The sequence below is a fragment of the Coregonus lavaretus genome, assembly GCF_964263955.1.
Source record: "Coregonus lavaretus genome assembly, chromosome: 18".
Classification (NCBI taxonomy): Eukaryota; Metazoa; Chordata; class Actinopteri; order Salmoniformes; family Salmonidae; genus Coregonus; species Coregonus lavaretus.
The window spans coordinates 2177650-2183737 of NC_140005.1; positions in this window are offsets into that span (position 1 = coordinate 2177650).

Consider the following 6088-nt stretch of genomic DNA (forward strand, 5'->3'; position numbering starts at 1 on the left):
CAACAGGCCTCACCACAGGCCTCACTACAGGCCTCACCACAGGCCTCACAACAGGCCTCACAACAGGCCTCACTACAGGCCTCACCACAGGCCTCACAACAGGCCTCACCACAGGCCTCACAACAGGCCTCACCACAGGCCTCACTACAGGCCTCACTACAGGCCTCACTACAGGCCTCACAACAGGCCTCACAACAGGCCTCACTACAGGCCTCACAACAGGCCTTACTACAGGCCTCACCACAGGCCTCACCACAGGCTTCACCACAGGCCTCACTACAGGCCTCACTACAGGCCTCACCACAGGCCTCACAACAGGCCTCACCACAGGCCTCACTACAGGCCTCACCACAGGCCTCACAACAGGCCTCACAACAGGCCTCACTACAGGCCTCACCACAGGCCTCACAACAGGCCTCACCACAGGCCTCACAACAGGCCTCACCACAGGCCTCACTACAGGCCTCACTACAGGCCTCACTACAGGCCTCACAACAGGCCTCACAACAGGCCTCACAACAGGCCTCACTACAGGCCTCACCACAGGCCTCACAACAGGCCTCACCACAGGCCTCACCACAGGCCTCACTACAGGCCTCACTACAGGCCTCACAACAGGCCTCACAACAGGCCTCACAACAGGCCTCACTACAGGCCTCACTACAGGCCTCACAACAGGCCTCACCACAGGCCTCACTACAGGCCTCACTACAGGCCTCACCACAGACATCATAACAGACATCATAACAGGCCTCATCATATTGCTGGACCCCAGGAAGAGTAGCTGCTGCCATGGCATAATCAATTATTATTTAGGAGGAAGATGGTGGTCAGTAGTTTGACATCAAACAGGACCACACAGGCTGAGCTGGCTAAAGGACCGCTTTTAGACATCTAGGGACATCTAGTGGCCGCAGTAAGAGAAGTCTAGGGGGCACCTCCTGCTACTCTTCATCCTAATGGCCGCAGTAAGAGAAGTCTAGGGTGCACCTCCCGCTACACTTCATCCTAATGGCCGCAGTAAGAGAAGTCTAGGGGGCACCTCCCGCTACTCTTCATCTAGTGGCCGCAGTAAGAGAAGTCTAGGGTGCACCTCCTGCTACTCTTCATCTAGTGGCCGCAGTAAGAGAAGTCTAGGGTGCACCTCCCGCTACTCTTCATCCTAATGGCCGCAGTAAGAGAAGTCTAGGGTGCACCTCCCGCTACTCTTCATCCTAATGGCCGCAGTAAGAGAAGTCTAGGGGGCACCTCCCGCTACTCTTCATCCTAATGGCCGCAGTAAGAGAAGTCTAGGGTGCACCTCCTGCTACTCTTCATCTAGTGGCCGCAGTAAGAGAAGTCTAGGGTGCACCTCCTGCTACTCTTCATCTAGTGGCCGCAGTAAGAGAAGTCTAGGGTGCACCTCCCGCTACTCTTCATCTAGTGGCCGCAGTAAGAGAAGTCTAGGGGGCACCTCCTGCTACTCTTCATCCTAATGGCCGCAGTAAGAGAAGTCTAGGGTGCACCTCCCGCTACTCTTCATCTAGTGGCCGCAGTAAGAGAAGTCTAGGGGGCACCTCCCGCTACTCTTCATCCTAATGGCCGCAGTAAGAGAAGTCTAGGGTGCACCTCCCGCTACTCTTCATCTAGTGGCCGCAGTAAGAGAAGTCTAGGGGGCACCTCCCGCTACTCTTCATCCTAATGGCCGCAGTAAGAGAAGTCTAGGGTGCACCTCCCGCTACTCTTCATCCTAATGGCCGCAGTAAGAGAAGTCTAGGGGGCACCTCCCGCTACTCTTCATCCTAATGGCCGCAGTAAGAGAAGTCTAGGGTGCACCTCCCGCTACTCTTCATCTAATGGCCGCAGTAAGAGAAGTCTAGGGGGCACCTCCTGCTACTCTTGATCTAGTGGCCGCAGTAAGAGAAGTCTAGGGTGCACCTCCCGCTACTCTTCATCTAGTGGCCGCAGTAAGAGAAGTCTAGGGTGCACCTCCTGCTACTCTTCATCTAGTGGCCGCAGTAAGAGAAGTCTAGGGTGCACCTCCCGCTACTCTTCATCCTAATGGCCGCAGTAAGAGAAGTCTAGGGGGCACCTCCTGCTACTCTTCATCCCAATGCTCTAGAAGTCCTTCCCACACATTTATAAGCATTGGATTGATGTAAGCCTGGACTGGAGAGAGTTTCTCCATATTTCTTACACCACTTCTTTCCGTTGAAATCTGTGAAAGGAAGTGTACGAGTGCACACTTCGGGAGAGAGTATTGGCAGAGAGGTAGAGGCGAAGCGAGAGGTTTCACTCTCGCCAAAATCAGTCCAAAATAAGACCAATGCATTTCTTTGAAATGTAATGTCATGTAATATTTTAAATTGTAAGTAACTGCCTTAATGTTGCTGGACCCCAGGAAGAGTAGCTGCTGCCTTGGCAGCAGCTTATGGGGATCCTTAATAAATGCAAATACAAATGATGGGGTATTCTGTGTAGGTGGGTGAGAAAAAAAAGTAAATTTAATCAATTTTGAATTCAGGCTGCAACACAACAAAATGTGGAATAAGGCAATGGGTTTGAATACTTTCTGGAGGCACTGTATGTTTTGTTTTGCTGGATGTCTACCCCGCATTTTCCTGTACTTAACTCACATGTTATTCACTTTTCAATGACCTGAAAGCTAGATAGATGGAGTCTGTGTGTGTACTTCCGTTTGTGTACCACCGTAGGGTAAAGCAACGCACGAGTTGAAAATATTGATCGCATGCAGTACACAGAACGCACCGCAGCCTAGTGCTGAACCCCCAACTAGTGTTGCGGACTGCTCCATTGACAATGAATGACTTCCTCCAGAACCAATGCATCTGGTGGACACGAGGCTTCATCTCGATATCTGCTATGCTGCTCGTAGCAACGTCATTTCGCTGAGTCTACCTTTAACTCACTGAGTATGGTTACATGCACACAATAATGTGATTATTGTGGATAGTCAGATTAATATAATAGTTTGATTTAAAAAAAATAACGTTTACATGCTTTGCAAGATGAATGATTTCCCTAATAATCCTGTTTACATGGACACATCTGAAATCAGGCTACCTAACGGCACTCTGATAAATGCGGAAAATCACCAATAAAAATAAACGTTTTACTACAGCGACCATGTTATTTTAAGGAAGCATATTTGATTCTGAGTTCGGACATATAATGTTTGTATGTGAAACTACTTCTAACGCCTCATGTCCACCAGATGCGTCAAACTCTCTGCGTTCCGGAGGAAGTCATTCATTGTCAATGGAGCAGTCCGCAACGCTAGTTGGGGGTGCCGCACTAGGCTGCGGTGCGTTCTGTGTACCACATGCGATCAATATTTTCAATTGGTGTGTTGCTTTACCGTGAGGTGGTACAAATGGAAGTGCACACATGGGTATTGTTCCAAAATGCATACTTGTGTTCTATCTAGAGCGTATAGCGAGTACGTAAGTCAACCATTATTTTTCAAGTGCGATTTCAAACATAAGAATGTGAAAAGCAAGTATGTCCTAAGTTTACCAGACGTTCTATAATCATACTTGCGAGGGAGGTCTGGAAAACAAAGCACCCATGGGATAATACTTTTACGTTCCCTTCGCCAGGGAGGCTATCCCATAACATCTTGCGATGTAGCGAAAACTCCCAAAACGTTTGAATTAATGGTGGATTGAAGTCGCCGCTTAGGAGAAAATGTTCCAGAGGAATAAGGAATAACTTTGTAAAATGTAAGTATTACGTTTATTTATTCACCAAAATATATTAAAATGTTCAACAAATTACTTTCATATAAATGTTGAATTCAAATGTTGAGTCACTGTGGATTATCAGGCCGCTTGTCAAGGTGAGTCAGTTAGCTCGTCGGACACGATGGCTAGCTAGCAGGCGATCTCGTCCTGGTTATCAGTTGTTTAGGGACGAACAACTAAATTAACTAATCGTAAAATCAGCAGTGTCAATTGTGAAGACCTGGACAGTTTTTTAATTCCTGAATTGGTGAACTTGCTAGCCAGCTAATGACAAATATGGCTAATCGTTTTTTTCCTGTTTGTTTTCAGGACAGATGGCAACTGATGTGTTCATTTCACTCCATGGCATTGGCAGGACAAAACAGTTGTGCCCGACTGGTTTGGAGGTAAGACATTTTAACAACATCTGATTAAAAACCTAGGAAATGCAGCCAGCTGTGTTGTGTTCATTCTAGGCTCGCTAGCCAGCCAATGATCAGTCCATTCTAACATGATCAGTCAATATGTGACACTCTGGCTCCACGGACCTTGATATTTGAGCCAGGGTTGTTTAATTTCATTGGTTGGGTGTATTTCTATGTTGGGGATTTCTGGTTGTGCAGTTCTATGTTTGGGTTAATTGTTCTTTATGTTGATTAGTCATATGACTCCCAATCGGAGGTAACGAGTGTCAGCTGTCGGCTCGTTATCTCTGATTGGGAGCCATATTTATACGGTGTGGTTTCACCTTGGTTTTGTGGGTTTTTGTTTCCTTGTTGCTGTTAGTGTATATCAGTATTTTGGACTTCACTTTCGTCCTATTTGGTTTGTTGTTTTTGATCGTGGTTTCTTTAATTAAATAAAGTCTACGATGTTCGCTCAACACGCTGCGCTTTGGTCTCCTCCTTTCGACGATCGTGACAGAAAAACCCACCATAAAAGGACCAAGCAGCGCGTCCAGGAGCCAAGGGTCTGGACATGGAAGGAACTGTTGGACGGTAAAGGGTCCTGGACTTGGAAGGAGATCCTGGAGGGTATGGATCGCCGTCCATGGAGCGAGACGGTGGAGAGGCGACGGCGAGAGGAGCAACGGCGTCGGCAGAGCCAACGTCGGAAGGACGAGAGGCAACCCCAAGAAATTTTTTGGGGGGGGCACATGGCTTGGGCGACTGAGCAGCAGGAGGCGGCCACAAGGCAGATGCAGAAGGCTACCAGGTTAAGGGGGCTGACGGAGGCAGAGAAGGGACGGATTCAGGAGGCTACCAGGTTAAGGGGGCTACTGGGTAAAGCAGGGAAGGAAGGTGTAGAGGCTCGGCGAGAGGTACTGGGGTGTGTAACCAGTCCGGTCCGGCCCGTTCCTAATCCCGAGGTACAGCCAGTAGTGTGTGTTCCCCGTACGGTACGGCCTGTTCCGGCCCCTCGCACTAAGTGTACGGTGCGCGTCGCCAGCCCGGTTCGGCCTGTTCCTGCCACCCGCACCAAGTGTACGGTGCGCGTCGCCAGCCCAGCCCGGCCTGTTCCTGAGCCTCATACGAAGCCTACGGTGCGCGTCGCCAGCCCAGCCCGGCCTGTTCCTACTCCCCGCACCAGGGATACGGTGCGCTTCGCCAGCCCAGCCCGGCCTGTTCCGGCCACTCGCACCAGGGATACGGTGCGCGTCGCCAGCCCAGCCCGGCCTGTTCCTACTCCACGCACCAGGGATACGGTGCGCTTCACCAGCCCGGCCCGGCCTGTTCCGGCCTCTCGCACCAGAGATACGGTGCGCGTCGCCAGCCCAGCCCGGCCTGTTCCTGCTCTCCGCACTAGGCCTCATGTGCGTCCCCAGGGTCCAGCATGCCCTGTTGCTGCTCTCCGCACTAGGCCTTATGTGCGTCCCCAGGGCCAAGCATGCCCTGTTGCTGCTTCCCGCACTAGCCCTGAGAGGCGTGTCCTCAGCCCGGTACCTCCAGTTCCGGCACCACGCATCAGGCCTACGGTGCGTCCCCAGGGCCAAGCATGCCCTATTGCTTCTCCCCGCACTAGCCCTGAGATGCGTGTCCTCAGCCCGGTACCTCCTGTTCCGGCACCACGCACCAGGCCTACGATGCGCCTCAGACGGCCAGAGTCTGCCGTCTGCCCAACGGGGCCTGAACTGTCCGTCTGCCCAACGCCGTCTGAACTGCCCGTCTGCCCAACGGCGCCTGAACTGCCCGTCTGCCCAACGCCGTCTGAACTGTCCGTCTGCCAAGCACCGCAGGAGCTGCCCGTCGGTACTGAGCCTGCAAAGCCGCCCGTCTGCCATGAGCCTTCAGAGCCGTCCGCCAGACCGGAGCCGCTAGAGCTCTCCGCCAGACAGGAGCAGCCGGAGCCTTCCGCCAGACAGGATC